Raw genomic sequence first — 25,429 nt, 5'->3', positions numbered from 1 at the left:
GTCTGCCAGGATCCAGCCAGAGCCGCCAGTCTGCCAGGATCCAGCCAGAGCCGCCAGTCTGCCAGGATCCAACCAGAGCCGCCAGTCTGCCAGGATCCAGCCAGAGCCGCCAGTCTGCCAGGATCCAGCCAGAGCCGCCAGTCTGCCAGGATCCGCCAGAGCCGCCATTCAGCCAAGATCCGCCAGAGCCGCCATTCAGCCAGGATCCGCCAGAGCCGCCTTTCAGCCAGGAGCCGCCAGTGCCGCCAGGATCCGCCAGAGCCGCCATTCAGCCAGGATCCGCCAGAGCCGCCATTCAGCCAGGATCCACCAGTCTGCCAGAGCCGCCAGTCTGCCAGAGCCGCCAGTCCAGCCAGAGCCGCCAGGATCCGCCAGAGCCGCCATTCAGCCAGGATCCGCCAGAGCCGCCATTCAGCCAAGATCCGCCAGAGCCGCCATTCAGCCAGGATCCGCCAGAGCCGCCTTTCAGCCAGGAGCCGCCAGAGCCGCCAGGATCCGCCAGAGCCGCCATTCAGCCAGGATCCGCCAGAGCCGCCATTCAGCCAGGATCCGCCAGAGCCGCCATTCAGCCAGGATCCGCCAGTCTGCCAGGATCTGCCAGGATCCAGCCAGAGCCGCCTGTCTGCCAGGATCCAGCCAGAGCCGCCAGTCTGCCAGGATCCGCCAGAGCCGCAAGGATCCGCCAGATTCAGCCAGGATCCGCCAGAGCCGCCATTCAGCCAGGATCCGCCAGTCTGCCAAGAACCGCCAGTCTGCCAGGATCCGCCAGAGCCGCCAGGATCCGCCAGAGCCGCCATTCAGCCAGGATCCGCCAGAGCCGCCAGGATCCGCCAGAGCCGCCATTCAGCCAGGATCCGCCAGAGCCGCCATTCAGCCAGGATCCGCCAGAGCCGCCTTTCAGCCAGGAGCCGCCAGGATCCGCCAGTCTGCCAGGATCCAGCCAGAGCCGCCAGTCTGCCAGGATCCAGCCAGAGCTGCCAGGATCTGCCAGAGCTGCCAGGATCCGCCAGTCTGCCAGGATCCAGCCAGAGCCCCCAGTCTGCCAGGATCCAGCCAGAGCCGCCATTCAGCCAGGATCCACCAGAGCCGCCAGGATCCGCCAGAGCCGCCAGTCTGCCAGGATCCGCCAGAGCCGCCAGTCTGCCAGGATCCGCCAGTCTGCCAGGATCCGCCAGAGCCGCCAGTCTGCCAGGAGCCGCCAGTCTGCCAGGAGCCGCCAGTCTGCCAGGAGCCGCCAGTTTGCCAGGAGCCGCCAGAGCCGCCAGGATCCGCCAGAGCCGCCATTCAGCCAGGATCCGCCAGAGCCGCCATTCAGCCAGGATCCGCCAGAGCCGCCTTTCAGCCAGGAGCCGCCAGGATCCGCCAGTTTCCCCGGATCCAGCCAGAGCTGCCAGGATCTGCCAGAGCCGCCAGGATCCGCCAGTCTGCCAGGATCCAGCCAGAGCCCCCAGTCTGCCAGGATCCAGCCAGGATCCACCAGAGCCGCCAGGATCCGCCAGAGCCGCCAGTCTGCCAGGATCCGCCAGAGCCGCCAGTCTGCCAGGATCCGCCAGTCTGCCAGGAGCCGCCAGTCTGCCAGGAGCCGCCAGTCTGCCAGGAGCCGCCAGAGCTGCCAGGATCCAGCCAGAGCCGCCAGTCTGCCAGGATCCGCCAGAGCCGCAAGGATCCGCCAGAGCCGCGATTCAGCCAGGATCCGCCAGTCTGCCAAGAACCGCCAGTCTGCCAGGATCCGCCAGAGCCGCCAGTCTGCCAGGATCCAGCCAGAGCCGCCAGGATCCGCCATTCAGCCAGGATCCGCCAGAGCCGCCAGGATCCGCCAGAGCCGCCATTCAGCCAGGATCCGCCAGAGCCGCCATTCAGCCAGGATCCGCCAGAGCCGCCATTCAGCCAGGATCCGCCAGAGCCGCCATTCAGCCAGGATCCGCCAGAGCCGCTTTTCAGCCAGTAGCCGCCAGGATCCGCCAGTCTGCCAGGATCCAGCCAGAGCCGCCAGTCTGCCAGGATCCAGCCAGAGCTGCCAGGATCTGCCAGAGCCACCAGGATCCGCCAGTCTGCCAGGATCCAGCCAGAGCCCCCAGTCTGCCAGGATCCAGCCAGAGCCGCCATTCAGCCAGGATCCACCAGAGCCGCCAGGATCCGCCAGAGCCGCCAGAGCCGCCAGTCTGCCAGGATCCGCCAGTCTGCCAGGATCCGCCAGTCTGCCAGGATCCGCCAGTCTGCCAGGATCCGCCAGAGCCGCCAGTCTGCCAGGATCCGCCAGAGCCGCCATTCAGCCAGGATCCGCCAGAGCCGCCAGGATCCGCCAAAGCCGCCAGTCTGCCAGGATCCGCCAGAGCCGCCAGGATCTGCCAGCCTGCCAGGATCCAGCCAGAGCCGGCATTCAGCCAGGATCCACCAGAGCAGCCAGGATCCGCCAGAGCCGCCATTCGGCCAGGATCCGCCAGAGCCGCCATTCAGCCAGGTTCCGGCAGAGCCGCCATTCAGCCAGGATCCGCCAGTCTGCCAGGATCTGCCAGTCTGCCAGGATCCATCCAGAGCCGCCAGTCTGCCAGGATCCAGCCAGAGCCGCCAGTCTGCCAGGATCCAGCCAGAGCCGCCAGTCTGCCAGGATCCGCCAGAGCCGCCATTCAGTCAGGATCCACCAGAGCCGCCAGGAACCGCCAGAGCCGCCATTCAGCCAGGATCCGCCACAGCCGCCATTCAGCCAGGATCCGCCAGTCTGCCAAGAACCGCAAGTCTGCCAGGATCCGCCAGAGCCGCCAGTCTGCCAGGATCCGCCAGTCTGCCAGGATCCGCCAAAGCTGCCAGGATCCGCCAGAGCCGCCAGGATCCGCCAGTCAGCCAGGATCCACCAGAGCCGCCAGGATACGCCAGAGCCGCCATTCGGCCAGGATCCGCCAGAGCCGCCATTCAGCCAGGATCTGCCAGAGCCGCCAGGATCCGCCAGTCTGCCAGGATCCGCCAGTCTGCCAGGATCCAGCCAGAGCCACCAGTCTGCCAGGATCCTGCCAGGATCCGCCAGAGCCGCCATTCAGCCAGGATCCGCCAGAGCCGCCATTCAGCCAGGATCCACCAGTCTGCCAAGAACTGCCAGTCTGCCAGGATCCGCCAGAGCCGCCAGTCTGCCAGGATCCGCCAGTCTGCCAGGATCCGCCAGTCTGCCAGGATCCGCCAAAGCTGCCAGGATCCGCCAGAGCCGCCAGGATCTGCCAGTCTGCCAGGATCCAGCCAGAGCCGCCAGTCTGCCAGGATCCAGCCAGAGCCGCCAGTCTGCCAGGATCCAGCCAGAGCCGCCAGTCTGCCAGGATCCAGCCAGAGCCGCCAGTCTGCCAGGATCCAGCCAGAGCCGCCAGTCTGCCAGGATCCAGCCAGAGCCGCCAGTCTGCCAGGATCCAGCCAGAGCCGCCAGTCTGCCAGGATCCGCCAGAGCCGCCAGGATCCGCCAGAGCCGCCATTCAGCAAGGATCCGCCAGAGCCGCCATTCAGCCAGGACCGTCCGTCTGCCAGGAGCCGCCAGAGCCGCCATTCTGCCAGGAGCCGCCAGAGCGCCAGGAGCCGCCAGTCTGCCAGGAGCCGCCAGTCTGCCAGGAGCCGCCAGTCTACCAGGAACCGCCAGAGCCGCCAGTCTGCCAGAGCCGCCAGTCTGCCAGGAGCCGCCAGTCTGCCAGGAGCCGCCAGAGCCGCCAGTCTGCCAGGAGCCGCCAGTCTGCCAGGAGGCGCCAGTCTGCCAGGTGATGCCAGTTTGCCAGGATCCCGCCAGAGCCGCCAGTCTGCCAGGAGCCGCCAGTCTGCCAGGAGCCGCCAGAGCCACCAGTCTGCCAGGATCCGCCAGAGCCGCCAGTCTGCCAGGATCCGCCAGTCTGCCAGGATCCGCCAAAGCCGCCAGTCTGCCAGGATCCGCCAGTCTGCCAGGATCCTGCCAGAGCCGCCAGTCTGCCAGGATCCGCCAGAGCCGCCATTCAGCCAGGATCCGCCAGAGCCGACAGGATCCGCCAGAGCCGCCATTCAGCCAGGATCCGCCAGAGCTGCCATTCAGCCAGGATCCACCAGAGCCGCCAGGATCCGCCAGAGCCGCCATTCAGCCAGGATCCGCCAGAGCCGCCAGGATCCGCCAAAGCCGCCATTCAGCCAGGATCCGCCAGAGCCGCCATTCAGCCAGGATCCGCCAGAGCCGCCATTCAGCCAGGATCCGTCAGTCTGCCAGGATCCAGCCAGAGCCGCCAGTCTGCCAGGATCCGCCAGAGCCGCCATTCAGCCAGGATCCACCAGAGCCGCCAGGATCCGCCAGAGCCGCCAATCAGCCAGGATCCGCCAGAGCCACCAGGATCCGCCAGGATTCGCCAGTGACGCCAGTCAGCCTGAGCTACCTCTCGGTCCTGAGCTACCTCTCGGTCCTGAGCTGCCCCTCGGTCCTGAGCTGCCCCTCGGTCCTGAGCTGCCCCTCGGTCCGGAGGAGTTTGTTTAGTCCAGTGGGGCCCTTTAGTAGGGTTGCCAATCCCAGGTCGGCGGCGAGGGTCACGTTCTGACCATAGTTCTTTTGTGTTTTCTTTGTTTTAGTGTTGGTCAGGACGTGAGCTGAGTGGGCATTCTATGTTGTGTGTCTAGTTTTCCCTTTTCTATGTTTGGCCTGATATGGTTCTCAATCAGAGGCAGGTGTTAGTCATTGTCTCTGATTGGGAACCATATTTAGGTAGCCTGTTTTGTGTTGGGTTTTGTGGGTTGTTGTCTTTGTGTCTATGCACCAGATAGGACTGTTTGGGTTTTTCACATGTGTTGTTTTGGTATTTCGTACTGTTCACGTTTATGGTCTTTATTAAACATGTTGAACTCTGACCACGCTGCGCTTTGGTCCGATCCTTCATCCACAGAAGAAAACCGTTACAACATTAATAAAACCGAACTTGGAAGAGTTCCAGTGTTGGATAGCCATAGCCAGCTAGCTAACATACTATCCCTCTCTGTTTGAGCCAGGTGTTTTAGTAGACTAAACTAAACTCAACAAAAAAAGAAATGTCCTCTCACTGTCAACTGCGTTTATGTTCAGTAAACTTAATGTGGAAATATTTGTATGAACAACACAAGATTCAACAACGGAGACATATAAACTGAACAAGTTCCACAGACATGTGACTAACAGAAATGGAATGTGTCCCTGAACAAAGTGGGGGTCAAAATCAAAAGTAACAGCCAGTATCTGGTGTGGCCACCAGCTGCATTAAGTACTGCAGTGCATCTTCCCCTCATGGACTGAGATGTTGATGAGATGAGATGAGATGTTACCCCACTCTTCCACCAAGGCACCTGCAAGTTTCCAGACATTTCTGTGGGGAATGGCCCTAGCCCTCACCCTCTGATCCAACAGGTCCCAGACATGCTCAATGGGATTGAGATCCCAGCTCTTCGCTGGCCATGGCAGAACACTAACATTCCTGTCTTGCAGGAAATCACGCACAGAACAAGCAGTATGGCTGGTGGCATTGTCATGCTGGAGGGTCATGTCAGGATGAGCCTGCAGGAAGGGTACCACATGAGGGAGGAGGATGTCTTCCCTGTAACGCACAGTGTTGAGATTGCCTGCAATGACCACAAGCTCAGTCCGATGATGCTGTGACACACCGCCCCAGACCATGACAAGCCCTCCACCTCCAAATCGATCCCGCTCCAGAGGTGTAACTCGGTGTAACATTTTATTTTTTTATAGTTTAGCTAGCTGCATTCGCTAGCTAAGTGAAAGTGGAAAAAAATACAACAAAATATAGCTCTCTCTCTCTTGCTGCTTCATTTTTAAAGAAATGAATTTGTTAAACTGTTCAACTATTGTCCTTTTCTTTGAGTCAACTACTCACCACATTTTATGCACTGCAGTGCTAGCTGTAGCTTATGCTTTCAATTCCAGATTCATTCTCTGATCCTTTGATTGATTGGGTGGACACCATGTCGGTTCATGCTGCAAGAGCTCTGATAGGTTGGCGGACGTCCTCCGGAAGTTGTCATAGTTAACGTATAAGTCTATGGAAGTCGTTGTACCCAGAGGAGGACGGAAACTAGCTGTCCACCGAGTCCATCATGGAGCTACCCTACAGAGGGTTGCTGTTGAGGCTGCTGTAGACCTTCATTGCAAAACAGTTTTAATAAATTATTTGTTGACGTGAATATATTTGATATATTTTTTTCTAAAAAGGATAACTGTTTTAATGTTTCACTATTTTAAATTATATTTACTGAGTAGGATGGTCCTCCCCTTCCTCCTCTGAGGAGCCTTCACAGCATGGATTACCAAAATATATACCATTTAAATTAGTTATCTTTATCCAACACTGATTCAAACTAAGCCTCACTTCCAAGCCAACAATAATATTTCCCAGTCTTCCAGGACCAGCTCCCTCCCATGGCTAGCTCTGATTTATATTTCTGTCTGCTCTCATTCAGATCATGCTTCTGACTGACCCCGAGGTGGAAAGCAGCCTGCTGATCAGCTCCGATGAGGGAGCCACCTATCAGAAGTACCGCCTCAGCTTCTACATCCTCAGCCTTCTCTTCCACCCCGAGCAGGAGGACTGGATCCTTGCCTACAGCCATGACCAGAAGGTAAGAGGAGAGGGAGGAGAGAGAACTGACTGACACACACGCACACACAGGCTTTCTGTCTTTCGTCTGTTTTGCCCTCTGTCAGACATCAAAACAAGACGAGCTGTTATGATTTTTTTCCCCCCTTTTTTTCTTTGTGTCAAATCGACAATTGGCAACCCATCCCTTATGGGATTAATTGACAAACAAACAGACATTATAATAATTCACTATGGTAATTAAATTACCATTCTTCTGAGTCAGGCGGTGGGGTGATTGAATAGTCATTTAGGGACTATTTACTCTGCAGTTGAGTGAGGTGTGTTACCATGGGGGAGGAGACGTGATTAGCATGCAGTGGATTTAAACTTATGATAGCCCTCAATTTAGAAACTGAGTTTTTTTTAGGTTGACCGTCTAAACTCCAATATATTGAATCGTGTTCATAACTTACTCGACAATTTGCTTTTTTAAAATAAATTCAGTTTCTGTGGCTGAGACTAGAGACATATACTCCATACATACAGTTGGAGTCATTAAAACTCGTTTTTCAACCATTCCACAAATTTCTTGTTAACAAACTATAGTTTTAACAAGTCGGTTAGAACATCTACATTGTGCATGACACAAGTACTTTTCCGAACAATTGTTTACAGACAGATTATTTCACTTATAATTCACTGTATCACAATTCCAGTGGGTCAGAAGTTTACATACACTAAGTTGACTGTGCCTTTAAACAGCTTGGACATTTCAAGGAAATTATGTCATGGCATTAGAAGCTTCTGAGAGGCTAATTTACATCATTTGATGTCAGTATCACCTGTGGATGTATTTCAAGGCCTACCTTCAAACTCAGTGCCTCTTTGCTTGACATCATGGGAATATCAAAAGAAATCAGCCTAGACCTCAGAAAATAAATTGTAGACCTCCATAAGTCTGGTTCATCCTTGGGAGCAATTTCCAAACGCCTGAAGGTACCACGTTCATCTGTACAAACAATAGTACGTGAGTAATAACACCATGGGACCACGCAGCCGCCATACCTCTCAGGAAGGAGACACGTTATGTCTCCCAGAGATGAACATACTTTGGTGCAAAAAGTGCATATCAATCCCAGAACAACAGCAAAGGACCTGGTAAAGATGCTGGAGGAAACTGGTACAGAAATATCTATATCCACAGTAAAAACGAGTCCTATATCGACATGACCTGAAAGGCCCCTCAGCAAGGAAGAAGCCACTGCTCCAAAACTGCCAGACTACGGTTTGCAACTGCACATGGGGACAAAAATCATACTTTTTGGAGAAATGTCCTCTGGTCTGATGAAATAAAAATAGAACTGTTTGGTCATAATGACCATCGCTATGTTTGGAGGAAGAAGGGGGATGCCTGTAAGTCGAAGAAACCATCCCAACCGTGAAGCACAGGGGTGGCAGTATCATGTTGTGGGGGTGCTTTGCTGCAGGAGGGACTAGTGCACTTCACAAAATAGATGACAAAAATAGATGGCATCATGAGAAAGGATAAGTAAGTGGATATATTGAAGCAACATCGCAAGACATCAGTCTGGAAGTTAAAGCTTGGTCGCAAATGGGTCTTCCAAATGGACAATGACCCCAATTATACTTCCAAAGTTGTGGCAAAGGGGAATTTTTACTAGGATTTAAATGTCAGGAATTGTGAAAAACTCAGTTTAAATGTATTTGGCTAAGGTGTATGTAAACTTCCGACTTCAACTGTAGGGCCATATTCTCAATCTACTACATATTGCTGTATATGGAGCCATACTCCAAATATAGTGCCATACCGTACACTCAATATTCCCCATATATAGTACCATACACTCAATATACTCTACATTCTTCATAGAGTCCTACTGTATATGTGGCTCAGGTGGCCCTACATGAGGATTTTCCGGTGCAGTTTGGGGACTTTAGAGGACAAATCCCTAAGTCCCTTAAGCTCCTCATCCGTTAAATGTAGGCCCGGCATCCCTTCCAATAACTTTAGGGGAAAGCAAAACCAACAGAGGTGAACCCCGATAAACAGTCATAAGCACCTTCACAAAGGTTAAACGTGTATTAGATACCCTTAGACGAGGGTTTGACTAATTCCTTTTCTCCATGACTCAGGGATTTGATATCCCCTACAGTATTTTTGGGCAAGGCATCAAAGGTATAAAAAAAAAGTGGCGATTAATCATCAACATTCTAGTCCAAGGGAATGAAATGCATATGTTTTAAGAATAAATAAAAAAAAGTCTAATATATGAGATGCTGTCTGATGATGGTAATTACCGATGAACTACTGGTAATATGGTAATATGTCAAATATATATTCCAGACCTGCGATTTATAGCGATTTTGAGAATGACCAAAACCATTAATGAAATGCCTTGCTTGCAGCCAGAGTAATTTGGGCCTGATGTTTTACATCTGATAAATAATTAGTGTTTCTCTTCTTTTTCCCGAGGAGGTACTTCGTGTATCTTGGGAGGTGTTTGGCTGTAGTTATAAGATGCACCTGGCCATGCATATACACTGAGTGTACATTTACATTTACATTTAAGTCATTTAGCAGACGCTCTTATCCAGAGCAACTTACAAATTGGTGCATTCACCTTATGACATCCAGTGGAACAGTAGTGCATCTAAATCTTTTAAGGGGGGTGAGAAGGATTACTTTATCCTATCCTAGGTATTCCTTAAAGAGGTGGGGTTTCAGGTGTCTCCGGAAGGTGGTGATTGACTCCGCTGTCCTGGCGTCGTGAGGGAGTTTGTTCCACCATTGGGGGCCAGAGCAGCGAACAGTTTTGACTGGGCTGAGCGGAACTGTACTTCCTCAGTGGTAGGGAGGCGAGCAGGCCAGAGGTGGATGAACGCAGTGCCCTTGTTTGGGTGTAGGGCCTGATCAGAGCCTGGAGGTACTGAGGTGCCGTTCCCCTCACAGCTCCGTAGGAAAGCACCATGGTCTTGTAGCGGATGCGAGCTTCAACTGGAAGCCAGTGGAGAGAGCGGAGGAGCGGGGTGACGTGAGAGAACTTGGGAAGGTTGAACACCAGACGGGCTGCGGCGTTCTGGATGAGTTGTAGGGGTTTAATGGCACAGGCAGGGAGCCCAGCCAACAGCGAGTTGCAGTAATCCAGACGGGAGATGACAAGTGCCTGGATTAGGACCTGCGCCGCTTCCTGTGTGAGGCAGGGTCGTACTCTGCAGATGTTGTAGAGCATGAACCTACAGGAACGGGCCACCGCCTTGATATTAGTTGAGAACGACAGGGTGTTGTCCAGGATCACGCCAAGGTTCTTAGCGCTCTGGGAGGAGGACACAATGGAGTTGTCAACCGTGATGGCGAGATCATGGAACGGGCAGTCCTTCCCCGGGAGGAAGAGCAGCTCCGTCTTGCCGAGGTTCAGCTTGAGGTGGTGATCCGTCATCCACACTGATATGTCTGCCAGACATGCAGAGATGCGATTCGCCACCTGGTCATCAGAAGGGGGAAAGGAGAAGATTAATTGTGTGTCGTCTGCATAGCAATGATAGGAGAGACCATGACAGAGCCAAGTGACTTGGTGTATAGCTAGAATAGGAGAGGGCCTAGAACAGAGCCCTGGGGGACACCAGTGGTGAGAGCACGTGGTGTGGAGACGGATTCTCGCCACGCCACCTGGTAGGAGCGACCTGTCAGGTAGGACGCAATCCAAGCGTGGGCCGCGCCGGAGATGCCCAACTCGGAGAGGGTGGAGAGGAGGATCTGATGGTTCACAGTATCGAAGGCAGCCGATAGGTCTAGAAGGATGAGAGCAGAGGAGAGAGAGTTAGCTTTAGCAGTGCGGAGCGCCTCCGTGATACAGAGAAGAGCAGTCTCAGTTGAATGACTAGTCTTGAAACCTGACTGATTTGGATCAAGAAGGTCATTCTGAGAGAGATAGCGGGAGAGCTGGCCAAGGACGGCACGTTCAAGAGTTTTGGAGAGAAAAGAAAGAAGGGATACTGGTCTGTAGTTGTTGACATCGGAGGGATCGAGTGTAGGTTTTTTCAGAAGGGGTGCAACTCTCGCTCTCTTGAAGACGGAAGGGACGTAGCCAGCGGTCAGGGATGAGTTGATGAGCGAGGTGAGGTAAGGGAGAAGGTCTCCGGAAATGGTCTGGAGAAGAGAGGAGGGGATAGGGTCAAGCGGGCAGGTTGTTGGGCGGCCGGCCGTCACAAGACGCGAGATTTCATCTGGAGAGAGAGGGGAGAAAGAGGTCAGAGCACAGGGTAGGGCAGTGTGAGCAGAACCAGCGGTGTCGTTTGACTTAGCAAACGAGGATCGGATGTCGTCAACCTTCTTTTCAAAATGGTTGACGAAGTCATCTGCAGAGAGGGAGGAGGGGGGAGGAGGATTCAGGAGGGAGGAGAAGGTTGCAAAGAGCTTCCTAGGGTTAGAGGCAGATGCTTGGAATTTAGAGTGGTAGAAAGTGGCTTTAGCAGCAGAGAGAGAGGAGGAAAAATGTAGAGAGGAGGGAGTGAAAGGATGTCAGGTCCGCAGGGGGCGAGGATTTTCCTCCATTTCCGCTCGGCTGCCCGGAGCCCTGTTCTGTGAGCTCGCAATGAGTCGTCGAGCCACGGAGCGGGAGGGAGGACCGAGCCGGCCTGGAGGATAGGGGACATAGAGAGTCAAAGGATGCAGAAAGGGAGGAGAGGAGGGTTGAGGAGGCAGAATCAGGAGATAGGTTGGAGAAGGTTTGAGCAGAGGGAAGAGATGATAGGATGGAAGAGGAGAGAGTAGCGGGGAGAGAGAGCGAAGGTTGGGACGGCGCGATACCATCCGAGTAGGGGCAGTGTGGGAAGTGTTGGATGAGAGCGAGAGGGAAAAGGATACAAGGTAGTGGTCGGAGACTTGGAGGGGAGTTGCAATGAGGTTAGTGGAAGAACAGCATCTAGTAAAGATGAGGTCGAGCGTATTTCCTGCCTTGTGAGTAGGGGGAAGGTGAGAGGGTGAGGTCAAAAGGAGAGGAGTGGAAAGAAGGAGGCAGAGAGGAATGAGTCAAAGGTAGACGGGGGAGGTTAAAGTCGCCCAGAACTGTGAGAGGTGAGCCGTCCTCAGGAAAGGAGCTTATCAAGGCATCAAGCTCATTGATGAACTCTCCGAGGGAACCTGGAGGGCGATAAATGATAAGGATGTTAAGCTTGAAAGGGCTGGTAACTGTGACAGCATGGAATTCAAAGGAGGCGATAGACAGATGGGTAAGGGGAGAAAGAGAGAATGACCACTTGGGAGAGATGAGGATCCCGGTGCCACCACCCCGCTGACCAGAAGCTCTCGGGGTGTGCGAGAACACGCGGGCAGACGAAGAGAGAGCAGTAGGAGTAGCAGTGTTGTCTGTGGTGATCCATGTTTCCGTCAGTGCCAAGAAGTCGAGGGACTGGAGGGAGGCATAGGCTGAGATGAACCTTGCCTTGTTGGCCGCAGATCGGCAGTTCCAGAGGCTACCGGAGACCTGGAACTCCACGTGGGTCCTGCGCGCTGGGACCACCAGATTAGGGTGGCCGCGGCCACGCGGTGTGGAGCGTTTGTATGGTCTGTGCAGAGAGGAGAGAACAGGGATAGACAGACACATAGTTGACAGGCTACACAAGAGGCTACAAAACATTAAGAACATCTTCCTAATATTGAGTGGAAGCAAACCCCCGCCCCCTCCCACTTTGGTCCTCAGAACAGCCTCAATTTGTCAGGGCATGGACTCTACAAGGTGTCGAAATCATTCCACAGGGATGCTGGCCCATGTTGACGCCAATGTTTCCCATGGTTGTCAAGTTGGCTGGATGTCCTTTGGGTGGTGGACCATTCTTGATACACACCGGAAACTGTTGAGCATGAAAAACCCAGCAGCATTGCCGTTCTTGACACAAACCGGTGCGCCTGGCAGCTATGACCATACCCCGTTCAAGGTGTGGCAGGGTAGCCTAGTGGTTAGAGCGTTAGACTAGTAACCGGAGGGTTGCAAGTTCAAATCCCTGAGCTGACAAGGTACAAATCTGTCGTTCTGTACCTGAACAGGCAGTTAACCCACTGTTCCTAGGCCATCATTGAAAATAAGAATTTGTTCTTAACTGACTTGCCTAGTTAAATAAAGGTTAAAAAGGGCTCAACTCTTGTGTCTTGCCCATTCACCCTCTGAATGGCACATATACAAGATCCATGTCTCAATTGCCTCATAGCTTTAAATCCTTTTTTAACCTGTCTCCTCTGCTTCATCTACTCTGATTGAAGTGGATTTAACAAGTGACATCAATAAGGGATCATAGCTTTCACCTGGATTCACCTGGTCAGTATGTCATGGAAAGAGCAGGTGTTCATAATGTTTTGTACACTGTGTATACAGCATACAGGTTTAATATATGTGAGCCCTCTCGTTCTCTCTCAATCTTTTCCTCTTCCTTTCTTTTAAACTCAATCGCTCACGCTCTCCTTACCTACCCCCCCCCTCTCTACTTACCTGATTACCCAGACTCCTTGCTCCAGATAAATGCTACGCCACGCCCACGAGCGTTAGTTCATTCTCCGCAATAAGTCTGAATACGAGCACCTCCCCCAACGATTTCTTGAATGCAAACGAATACTAACCATTTTGATTGGTCCCAGAAACCTATGGGTTGGGCCAGAGCCAGAACACACGTGGGTAAAGCAGTGGGTTTGAATACTGGCTTTGATAACCTGATTGGTTAGAAAAGATCCAATCACTGATGACATTGTTATGTACAACACCCCTCATTTTGACATCACGGCAAATGGCTTCAATGATGGCAGTCTTAGACGAGCAGCGGAATAATTCTGTTTGAGTCGTCAGGCAACCTCTCTACTGCCCTCCATTCCTTCCTCACTCCCTCTCCCCTACTCCTGTCTTTCCCCTTTCCTTCATTTCTCTTGCAGTGGTCCCTTAGAGCTATTCCTCCTCATGATTTGCATGTCCTAGATTGAGGGACTTCTAGAACACACACACACACAGAGAGAGATCACTTAACTACTGTATTTGGTAGCTAGCTACTTTCTCTTTTGTCATCAGAGGCTTTCCTGTCTTCTGTCGGTTTTGCCCTCTGTCAGACATCAAAACAAGGTGAGCTGTTATGAGTCAGGTGGAGGGTGAGAGTGAGGGGTGAGGCAGCATCAGTTGGACTATTTCCTCTGCCGGTGATTGAGTGGCGTAACCATGGTGAGAGGCTATTGTCTGACTCATTACTCATATTCAGATATGACAAAGAGAGAGAGAGAGATTAGACGAGTTAAGAGACTTGGTGTCTATGGATGTAAGCTAAAAGTAGGCCTGAATGTAGCCCTGAACTTTCCTGAAAGCGAGTAGCATTCACACGAAGTGGGTTGATTGTTGACATAACGACACTAGACTGTGTAATATGTTTAAGTTCAACTGAGTGGCGAAGTCAATTAGTCATAACTTGCTCAAACTGATTTGCTCATACTTGAATAAATTCAGTTCTTGTGGCTGAGACCAAAGCCGTATATGTACTCCATATACAGTGCATTCAGAATGTATTCAGGCTCCTTGACTATTTCCACATTTTGTTACGTTACAGCCTTATTCTAAAATGGATTAAATCGTTTTTTTCAGCTTTGTCATTATGGGGTATTGTGTGTAGATTGATTGAGGGGAAAAAATGTTTGTATCCATTTTAGAATAACGTTGTAACATGACAAAATGTGGAAAAGGGGAAAGGGTCTGAATACTTTCCAAATGCACTGTATAGTGCCATGCACTCAACATACTTCATATATTTCACAGAGTCCTACAGATGGCCCTACATGAGGACTTTATTTTGCTGTATGGGGACTTTTGAGGACCAATACCAAATTCCCTTAAAAGGAAACTTCACAATTTTTAAACTTCAAATTCATCATCTCCAGCACCACCCCCAACATCAACATGTTTGACAAATGTTTTGTAGTAAAAAAAATATATATAAAAGGAAGATGTGCATCGTGTGACCAATTGTGAGAAGGCATTGCCAACTAATTGCCTACTAATTATCTACTAATTGGTTGATGTCCTTGGAAAGACTAATCTTTCTCTATTGTTTTTACTACAAAAGAAAGGAACGTGCCATTTTCACACATGTTAATGTTGGGGTGGTGTTGGAGGTGATGGATAGGAAGTAGATTTCCCTTTAAACTCCTCGTCCGTGAAATGTAGGCCCGGCATTCCTTCCAATAACTTGCTGAGAAAGCAAAACCAACAGCGGTGAACCCCGATAAACAGCCATAAGCACCTTTACAAAGGTTAAACGTGCATTGTGTACCCTTAGACCAATGGTTTGACTAATACCTTTTCTCCATGACTCAGGGATTTGATATCCCCATTTAAGCCTGATGAATCAGACAAACATATAAACATTGTGCTTATAATTGATTGATATTAATTGAGTCTAAGGGAATGAAGTGTATATTTTTATCGAATGAATAATAATCTAATATATGAGACACGTGTCTTGTGATGGTAACTGTCGGTGAACTACTAGGACAAGAGAGAAGGTAATTATACAAAATATATATTCCAGACCTGCGATATATAGCCATTTTGAGAATGAACATTACCATTAATAAAATGCCTTGCTTGCAGCCAGAGCCATTTGGGCCTAATATTTCCCATCTGATAAATAATAAGAATACTTTTTCCAGGGGAGATGCTTATTGTACTTTGGGAGGTTTTTTGCTGCTGTTATAGGATGCACCTGGTCGTGTGTGTATGTGTTGTGTGTGTGTGTGTATATATATATGCTAGGCTCTATACACCCTAACTACTTTCTTGACTTTTCTCTTTATCTCTGCCTTTCTCTCTCTGTCTATTTTAATCTCACTCTCTCTCCTTCTCGCCCTCTAAATCTCAATCTCTCACACTCTCCCCTTGTCTCCCTCCCTCCCTTTCTCTCCTGCTCCCGTCTTTCCCCTTCTCTTTATTTACTCTACGGTGCCTTGGAGCTATTCCTCCTTGGCATTTCCTAGATTGAGGAACTGGCTCTCTAGCCAGTCCGTATTTCAATGTACAAATCCCTCTCACTCTCCCTCCTCTCCGACTTGCCTGACTAAGTGCTAACACACTCGTGTCTCAAATGGCACCCTATTCCCTATATGATGCACTACGTTTGACCAGATCCATATGGGCCCTGGTTAAAATGATTGCACTAACTAGGGAATAGGGTGCAATTGAGACAACCTCACTGTGGGGGTTAGCTAATTAGCCAGAGTGATTTCCTGCCTCTCTACCCCTTCTTCTTGCATCTGTTTAATTCAACTCTGTTCCTTATGAAAGTCATAGCTCAGTTCAAATAGCACTATTCACATTTTCCACTGCCATGTATTGACATAGAAATATATTGGCCATGTTCTGTGGCCAGAATAGCATATGCCTCATAGGCAGATATTTGATATGGCACATATGGTATGGAAGGAACAGACTGTATAGTACATGCAGTACAGTACAAGCATAGTAACGTGGTCAACGTGATCTAATGTTATGGAATGGTTAATGATGTTACAAATGGTGTTAGTATGTGTTGTGGACTGAAGACCGTAGTGGTTGGCCTTCACTGTTGTTCTTTGAAGACCATTGTGTAAAGACCTTGTTTACAAACCTTAAGTAATGGAACATCATTTCAGTACAGTTCAAATGCCTGCAATTCACTTTGGCTTTAATAGTGGTTTCGGATTAGTTTAATTAAATATGATTATCAATTGAATAACAAGAATTGTCAAGGGGATTATTTGAATGAAAATGTGCTGATATTGAGGTCTGTTAACTGAGGCCTTGACTTCACCCTTCAGGAAAGAGTAAATAACTACAATTTTAAAAAATTAAAAAATACAAACAAACAGTATCACCATTCAGTCGGCCGTTAATAAATTACTGTTTGCATGTTATGCTTGATCGCTCACATTTAAAATGGAAATAGTCCACAAACTAAAACAATTAAATAAAGTCTTACGCCTCATTGACTTCTCCGCTGTAATCAGTAAACTAATACATCATTTGGCTTAGCTGTCGCAGCTGTTTTTGTAAAAAGAAAAAGACATAAAAAAGTACCACATCCAAACTTTCACAACTTACATTTAACATTTACATTTAAGTCATTTAGCAGACGCTCTTATCCAGAGCGACTTACAAATTGGTGCATTCACCTTATGACATCCAGTGGAAACTTGACCATTCTCACAAGGTTTGCGCCTCATTGGCTGGACAGCAGTAAACAAATTAAGCTAAAAAAACAACAAACAAAACACAGCCCGATATTGACATTATTCATGTAATTACTTTGGATACTTCACAGTAACCAGTTAGTAAGAAACAAATACTGATAGTGAAAAAATAAGCAAACAAAAGGCATTTATTCCATGCTTATTCAGGATATTCAATTGTGCCATGCTTCCTTCCCCAAATAAGCTTCCCTGTTTCTTGAAATAATCCCCCCTCGGCTCATACCAACTACTGATAGACTGTGGTGTGTGTGTGTGTGTGTGTGTGTGTGTGTGTGTGTATGTTTGTGTGTGTGTGTGTGAGAACCATCTCTGTGTAGCAGCTCTCAGTAGTGATTGGGATATCTCAGCAACCTACCGAAGTGCTGACTAGCGAAACAATGCTCACATTGAGACCACCGGCTGTGCCACGGCTCCCCTGCTAGGCTCCCCACCACACACACACACACACATCCATCAGCCCCCCCCGCTGATCTCTAGCCTTGTTAGGAGTATGTAGCCATATCTCCAGCACGATGACACCCTCACCATACCACAATCCATTTTACAGCTTCATATTTAACCTGGGAATGTGTGTGTGGTTTTCACATGGAAGGAATGTGTGGAGAATTGACAGATCGTGTCCTCAGCTTCAGCCCTGTTCTGGTGATTCTTCTGAGGCACATTTTTGTTGCCCCCTTGTGCCATGTAGGTAACATAGCTTCTCAAGAATGTAAATGAACTCGAGAGCAATTTTTCCTACGGAGGTATAAGTGAACATTATTTGTGAAGTGAACAGGACAAATTATATAACGAGTTGTGCTCATATTGTATCACATTGACTGTAATGGGAAAATGCTAAACTATTTGAATTAAAGTCAACTATCTGGACTTTTAGGGTTTGTGTTGAATGTTTATTTTACAGTATTCATGTAATCTGTCTTGTCTGACTCAATACAGTATGTAAGTCCCACCGGCTTTCTCCCCACAGCTGTACAGCTCGGTGGAGTTTGGAAGGAGGTGGCAACTTGTCCATGAGAGGGTGGCCCCCAATCGATTCTACTGGTAAGCACAGCAACCTATAACCTTCTTCCCGTCTTAATGTGGAGACTAACTATACATTGAAATCCTTTTTTTGGTCTTTCCACATTCTAAATGGAAGGAGATATGCCAGAGTGAATCCTCTTCTTTGCATTACATTTATTGATGTGTCTGCGCCTGTTCTCTCTCAACATGCGATAGTAAGGTACTGACAATCCAAAGAGGTTCAGACTTCTAACGAATGCGGCGGCCCATTAGGGCTTGTTAGTGAACTCACTGTGCTGAATGGTTGAGCGTTTGGAATGCGGCTAACGACGCGGTCTTCGTTTGGTCGAGCGTGGCTAGTGAACAAGGGAATGTGAACAGACAGAGTAGTCGACACACGTGTTGGATTTCAGTCAGACCTGTTGGAGCTCTGGAGGGTCCTGTTCAATGTTATTCCTAAAGCAAGGTTATATCCAAGGTTTTGGAGTTACGTTTGGAATGTTAATTTGGATTTGGATATGCATGAATTACCTTGTACAATTTAATGCTGCAAAAATATATTTATTATTCTTTTTTATGAACTTCTCCGTCATGGGATACAGCAGTCCTTGATAATACTTGATAAAAGAGCATTGTAGTTTGATTTAGATCTTCTGTTTGAACCATAAAGCCCTAAGTCTTTCGAAAGCATGACCTTACTTAACCGTGTCAGTCAAATCCACCCCATGAGAATGCTCTCGTCTTCTATCTATATTCTGCCGGGATTTGATCTTCCTTCTACTGTTTCGTTTCTTGTTCTCCTCTGTTCTCCATCTGTTCTACTTCGTAGCTGGTCCCACGTCTGCCAGACACGAACTGTCAAATCCAGTCATTTTTAACACAACTGGCTTAAGTCGGATGTATATAAAAAAGCTTTTGTTGAGTAAATCCGTGCGAAACTATCGGGGGTAACAAGCTCAGCAGTTCTGGGAGGAGGATGCCTAGAGGGTTCGCTTCTGCACTCCTTGAGTGAGTGAGATGTATTTTTAGAACTGTGTGAACCCTGTTAATAAGGTTTTGGGAAACTTCCTTTCTGAATCAGACCATTGTAGTTGAAAAGAAAAGGCACAGTCGTGAGTAGGTTAACATGTTTCGTCATGAATCTTGTTCTAGAGGCAGCTTTGTAGAGTGTCCGCTAGCACAGCCACAAATTCATAAAATCAGATTTTAAACCTAACCTTTACCACACTACTAACCCTGATGCCTAACCCTAACATTAAATTAGACCAAAGAGCTAATGCATTTTTACAATATAGCCAATTTTGACTTTGCAGCTGACCCATCAAGTGGAAATCGCTCAGTTCTGACTCGAGGACAGGACTCGTCCCAAAAAACGTTAACCTGCCAGTCGTGTGCTGATTTTCATCTAGAATCTGGGTCACATGTATAGATCACATCCTCTGAGTTTTTTTTATGTGAGGCAAGAGCTCCATCTCATGACAATCCTTCTCCTAATTTTTACCACTAGTCTCAAGGGAGACAACATCACAGCTAATGAAACGTAAAATCATTATTACTGCCCCCTTACATCTTCTCACATTGTAGATGCTGTAGGTTCAAAGTCACCCTCTAGTACAGTCTGAGACTTGAAATAGGTGAGCTTAATTAAATAATGGTTTTTCATCCTTAGTTTTTAAACTGAAGAGCGAATGAGGGAGAAGGAGAGGAAGAACTAGAGATGATGCGTTTTATTGCCAATACCGATAAACTGCCATAATTAAGATCGGGGGTGGGCTCTGTGAGTGATATCCTTTCCTTTTGTTTGCTGTCTCTTTTGCTCTATGACGATATCCCTCTGATTTCCTTTTAGTAAATATTTAAGGCCTGTAATGATTTTGTGTAGCTGCATCGTGTCTGCAGGCGTTCTGAGCAAGCAAATCAATTACTTTCCCTCTTACTAATGATGTCAGGATGTGTTCCCCATCAATCTGTCAGGAAAGTAAGGGCAGTTTCGTAAGGTTTTGCCTTGAACACGGAAACATCACACACAACACCTGAGGTAGTTTTTCCTTTTTACCTCAATATACAACCTTTTGAGGTGTTCCACAGGGGTATAGCCTGGGGCCCTTGAAATTTCTGGCAATTGTCATTTCCCCTAAGTGTTCTGAATTTATCTGACAAGCAATGTCCGGTTATAAGAAGGTAAGTATAGGCTCAGTAGCATCAAATGATATCCTTCTGTCTAAAGAATAGTGATGTACCTGAAAGAAATGTGTATTTTCCCTCGCAGGTCAAAAACGGGTTTAGACAAAGAACCGGGCTTAATTCACCTGGAAACCATCATCTCTGAAGGACGTGAGTAATTCAATTTTCAGAGTTCCTGCTCTGTTCCTCAGTTTTCTGGTGTCTCTACTGTACCATGGGCCTTGAACTAAAGTGGAAAGGGATTGAGAGGATATGAAGGGCAATGGGCCACACAATTTAAAGGCGTGGGGGACACACAATGACAATTGAGAAAAGTAATGCATATATTAGAATGCCTTTAAAACCAGAGTGATCCCGATACTCAACATTCTGAATGTCAATGGAATGGATGGAAACCCAATGGCCACATGTCCATGGTTTGGCAGAACATAATTCATTAGAATGGATCTACCTGATACAGTGACTCAATGTGCATGATACAATACCAATTCACAGTTGATGTTTTTCTACTCTCGTGAATATGTTATAGTTACCATGTATCCCAACGTCAAAAGGTTGAGGCCGATATGGAGGTAACACATGACATACACAGCTCCTAGTTAATCTACGCCATTGTACTGGGGATACATCTCTCAAAACTCAAGGGGTATTCTCCCCGGTCCTCAACTAACTCAATAGACAAAAATAGAAACTCCCCTCTTAATCCCTGACAGAAAGCAAAAAAAAAACATCCTTTTGGCTGAAGTGGCAGAATCACCCCCAGTTATCAGCCGCCACAGATACAGACACCCTTGTGACAGCGCAAGCCTTGCCCCTGTATGGCCATCACCATTGATCACGCGGCTCACTGTGTAAACCAGACAACATAGTTAGCTGAAGCCTAACACACAGGGACAGCCAGTCCCACACCTCGCTCCCCACCTCACACTGCTGTTGAGGGGAAAGAAAGCAATTGGCCTCCCTGGTCCACCATCCACTTTCCCCTCGCTTTTTGCTCGCCACTTTATTGATGCAATTAATGTGAGACACCTGATGGAAGACGAGCTCGCGGTGAAGGCTGCCTGTCCCCCATTGGCTAATATGATCATTGGTTCAATGGCTACGGTTTCTTCTCTCCGTGTGTGCAGAGGCGCTGTACGTCACCTGCAAGCTGCAGAACTGCACCGAGGCCAATAAGGGCAAGCCGTTCCCTGGCTACATTGACCCCAATTCCCTTGTGGTGCAAGACGAGTATGTGTTTGTCCAGGTAGGTAATTGCCCATATCTGACGTGAACCAGAACAGAGGTGTGTGTAAGAGAACGTGTAGTAGGATTATCAGAAATGTTGAAGATCATATTACTCTTAAGTGTTTATTTTAAGGCTATTATGTATTTTTGGGATTGGTGCGTTTTACTGATGAATGTGTTTTATTGATGTAATCCAAAGGTGTAAGAGAACATGTAATACATTTATTGGAAATGTATTATAACAGATATATATTAATCAGGGCTTTAGTATGTAGTATGCTTGATGGGTCGTATGTCTTGAATGCATTTTTTTTCATTCAATGGTTTCATGACCTGCAGGTGTCAACTGGTGGGCGTCCAATCTACTACGTGTCAGCCAAGCGGGAAGTCTTCACACCCATGAAGCTACCCAAATACACCTTGCCTAAGGTATAACCCACAGACACACATGGTCACGCAAAGGTCGATCATTATTCCAGGATAGAAGAGGGAACAGAAGCAGGGAGACCGAGTCGGGAGAACAGAAGCAGGGAGACCGAGTCGGGAGAACAGAAGCAGGGGAGACCGAGTCGGGAGAACAGAAGCAGGGAGACCGAGTCGGGAGAACAGAAGCAGGGAGACCGAGTCGGGAGAACAGAAGCAGGGAGACCGAGTCGGGAGAACAGAAGCAGGGAGACCGAGTCGGGAGAACAGAAGCAGGAAGACCGAGTAGGGAGAACAGAAGCAGGGAGACCGAGTAGGGAGAACAGAAGCAGGGAGACCGAGTAGGGAGAACAGAAGCAGGGAGACCGAGTAGGGAGAACAGAAGCGGGAAGACAGAGTAGGGAGAACAGAAGCAGGGAGACCGAGTAGGGAGAACAGAAGCAGGGAGACAGAGTAGGGAGAACAGAAGCAGGGAGACAGAGTAGAGGGAGCAGAAGCAGGAAGACAGAGTAGAGGGAACAGAAGCAGGAAGACAGAGTAGTGGGAACAGAAGCAGGAAGACAGAGTAGGGAGAACAGAAGCAGGAAGACAGAGTAGGGAGAACAGAAGCAGGAAGACAGAGTAGAGGGAACAGAAGCAGGAAGACAGAGTAGGGAGAACAGAAGCAGGGAGACCGAGTCGGGAGAACAGAAGCAGGGAGACCGAGTCGGGAGAACAGAAGCAGGGAGACCGAGTCGGGAGAACAGAAGCAGGGAGACCGAGTCGGGAGAACAGAAGCAGGGAGACCGAGTCGGGAGAACAGAAGCAGGGAGACCGAGTCGGGAGAACAGAAGCGGGAAGACAGAGTAGAGGGAACAGAAGCAGGGAGACCGAGTAGGGAGAACAGAAGCAGGGAGACCGAGTCGGGAGAACAGAAGCAGGGAGACCGAGTCGGGAGAACAGAAGCAGGGAGACCGAGTCGGGAGAACAGAAGCGGGAAGACAGAGTAGAGGGAACAGAAGCAGGAAGACAGAGTAGAGGGTGCAGAAGTGTCTAGGGCTCATGCTGGGAACAACCCGGGATCCCTGCTGTAGGAGGAAGTATATGGTTCCGGAAGGGAGAGTGTTACCCACTCGACCAGACTCCGGTCCAGTGGATATATATCTATGATTCAACCTACCTTTGCATCAAAAGAATAACCTCTATGGGAATTCAAACCTAAGCCATCATGAGACCAATACTGGAAACAACACAGGTAGCTTTCTATCCAGCATCTCTTTGTTATTTATGAGTGAACTGAGGCCAAAAACAACTGCCATTGTTTCTGGCATTGTTATTCAATGCAGCTATATGCCTGTGGCCTCTCTTGTGGCCTTCCCGCCTCTCCGTTGACAATTAAACATGTTTTATTCAATCAAGCCATGGGCCATCCTAATCGCTCTCGCTCTCTCTCTCTCTCTCTCTCTCTCTCTCTTTCTCTCTCCACACTAAGGTGTTGCAGGCGTAGCCAGAGGTAGATGAAATTCACTAGCGAGAACAGCTTGTGTCCCTCTCTGTTAGTGCGGGCCGACAAGCACACAATTCAAGTTAATAAGTGTAATATCCTCCTCGCTGGAGTTACGTTTGTGAGAATGAGGTCTGATACTGATTTATTCTTATGATTATTAAACCCAGTGGGGGTGGGATGAGTAAATTGGGTAGACGGAGGTTCTCGAAAGGCCACTGTAATACACCCGTTGACATATGACTATTAACAGGCGTTGATTGTGGGTACATGGAAATCAAAACCGATTCAAAGTGTCAATGTTTCAGGTTAATCAAGGGAGAGGTTAGATTCGATTATAATTTGTTATTTTCTTGTGATTATGTGCTGGGTTTAATAGAATGCATTCTAAATGGGTAGATGCATGCAAAAGTTGTCAGGTTTGGACGATCATCTCCATGGGGGAGCTACAGTAGTTAGAGATGCTATCGGGTCACTTCCACTGTACTATACTTCTGAAGCAGTAGATTGTTTTTCTGTTACCTTACTGGTGAAAAGGAGGGGCAAGTTGTACATTTTGAGAGTTACAGACCGCATCACCTCTGTAATTTGATTATTACATGGGGGATTTTCAAATTGGACGTTTGAGTCTGTGTTGCTTGATACTCTCTTCATTAAGTTGTTCATTCCAGTGTAATTTCACTGTAATTACTATTGTGTAATTATTTTATTGTGTAACTGAAATTACAGTTGGCCTGCATGACATTAATTAAACCTGATTGTTTCACCAATGCAATCTAATTGAAATGCGACCAGCTAATTATTGAATTGTAATGAAACAAAATCGCTGTAAAAATGATTCATTTAAATGTTCATTTAACTCAGTGTACCAAACATTAAGAACAGCTTCCTAATATTGAGTTGCTCTCAGAACAGCCTCAATTCGCCATGGCATGGACTCCACAAGGTGTCGAAAGCATTTCCAAGGGATACTGGCCCATGTTGACGCCAATGGTTCCCACCGTTGTGTCAAGTTGGCTTGATATCTTTTGGGCGGTGGACCATTCTTGATACACAAAGGAAACTGTTGAGCGTGAAAAACTCTTGACACAAACCGGTGCGGCTGGCATCTACTACCATACCCTGTTCAAAGGCACACATCTTTTCTATTTCCTATTCACCCTCAATATCACACATTCACAATCCTTGTCTCCATTTTCTCAAGGCTTATAAACCCTCTTGAACCTGTCTCCTCCCCTTCATATACACTGATTTGAAGTGGATTTAACAAGTGACATCAATAAGGGATAATAGTTTTCACCTGGTCAGTCTGTCATGGAAAGAGCAGGTGTTCCTAATGTTTTGAACACTCTGTGTATATTAGTCTGTAATTAATTACATGATACAGTATATATGCAACTTCATGTCAAATGTAACCCACTGACGTTCTTTCTCTGCTAGGATCTGCATGTGATCAGTACGGATGAGAACCGGGTGGTTGCGGCGGTGCAGGAGTGGAACCAGAACGACACCTACAACCTGTACGTGTCAGAGACTGGAGGCGTCTTCTACACCCTGGCCCTGGAGAACGTAGTCAGCAGCATGGGGCACGAGGGCAACGTCATGATAGACCTGTATGAGGTAAATATAAAACATCATGATAGACCTGTACGAGGTAAATATACAACGTCATGATCAACATGTACGAGGTGAATATACAACATCATGATAGACCTGTACGAGGTATAATATACAACGTCATGATAGACCTGTACGAGGTAAATATACAATGTCATGATAGACCTGTACGAGGTAAATATACAATGTCATGATAGACCTGTATGAGGTAAATATACAACGTCATGATAGACCTGTATGAGGTAAATATACAACGTCATGATCAACATGTACGAGGTGAATATACAACGTCATGATAGACCTGTACGAGGTAAATATACAACGTCATGATCAACATGTACGAGGTAAATATACAACGTCATGATCAACATGTACGAGGTGAATATACAACGTCATGATAGACCTGTACGAGGTATAATATACAACGTCATGATCAACATGTACGAGGTAAATATACAACGTCATGATAGACCTGTATGAGGTAAATATACAACGTCATGATAGACCTGTATGAGGTAAATATACAATGTCATGATAGACCTGTACGAGGTAAATATACAACGTCATGATAGACCTGTATGAGGTAAATATACAACGTCATGATCAACATGTACGAGGTGAATATACAACGTCATGATAGACCTGTACGAGGTATAATATACAACGTCATGATCA

General features: G+C 48.3%; 1 pseudogene; it reads left to right on the top strand.

Moving 5' to 3' along the window:
• LOC115142430 (VPS10 domain-containing receptor SorCS1-like) overlaps positions 1-25,429 on the top strand; it is a 163,861-nt pseudogene that overhangs the window by 100,338 nt on the left and 38,094 nt on the right.

Source organism: Oncorhynchus nerka, linkage group LG15, assembly GCF_034236695.1.
Source record: "Oncorhynchus nerka isolate Pitt River linkage group LG15, Oner_Uvic_2.0, whole genome shotgun sequence".
Lineage (NCBI taxonomy): Eukaryota > Metazoa > Chordata > Actinopteri > Salmoniformes > Salmonidae > Oncorhynchus > Oncorhynchus nerka.
The sequence above is the reverse complement of the archived record's forward strand: the minus strand, read 5'-3'. Positions and strand labels throughout refer to the sequence as shown.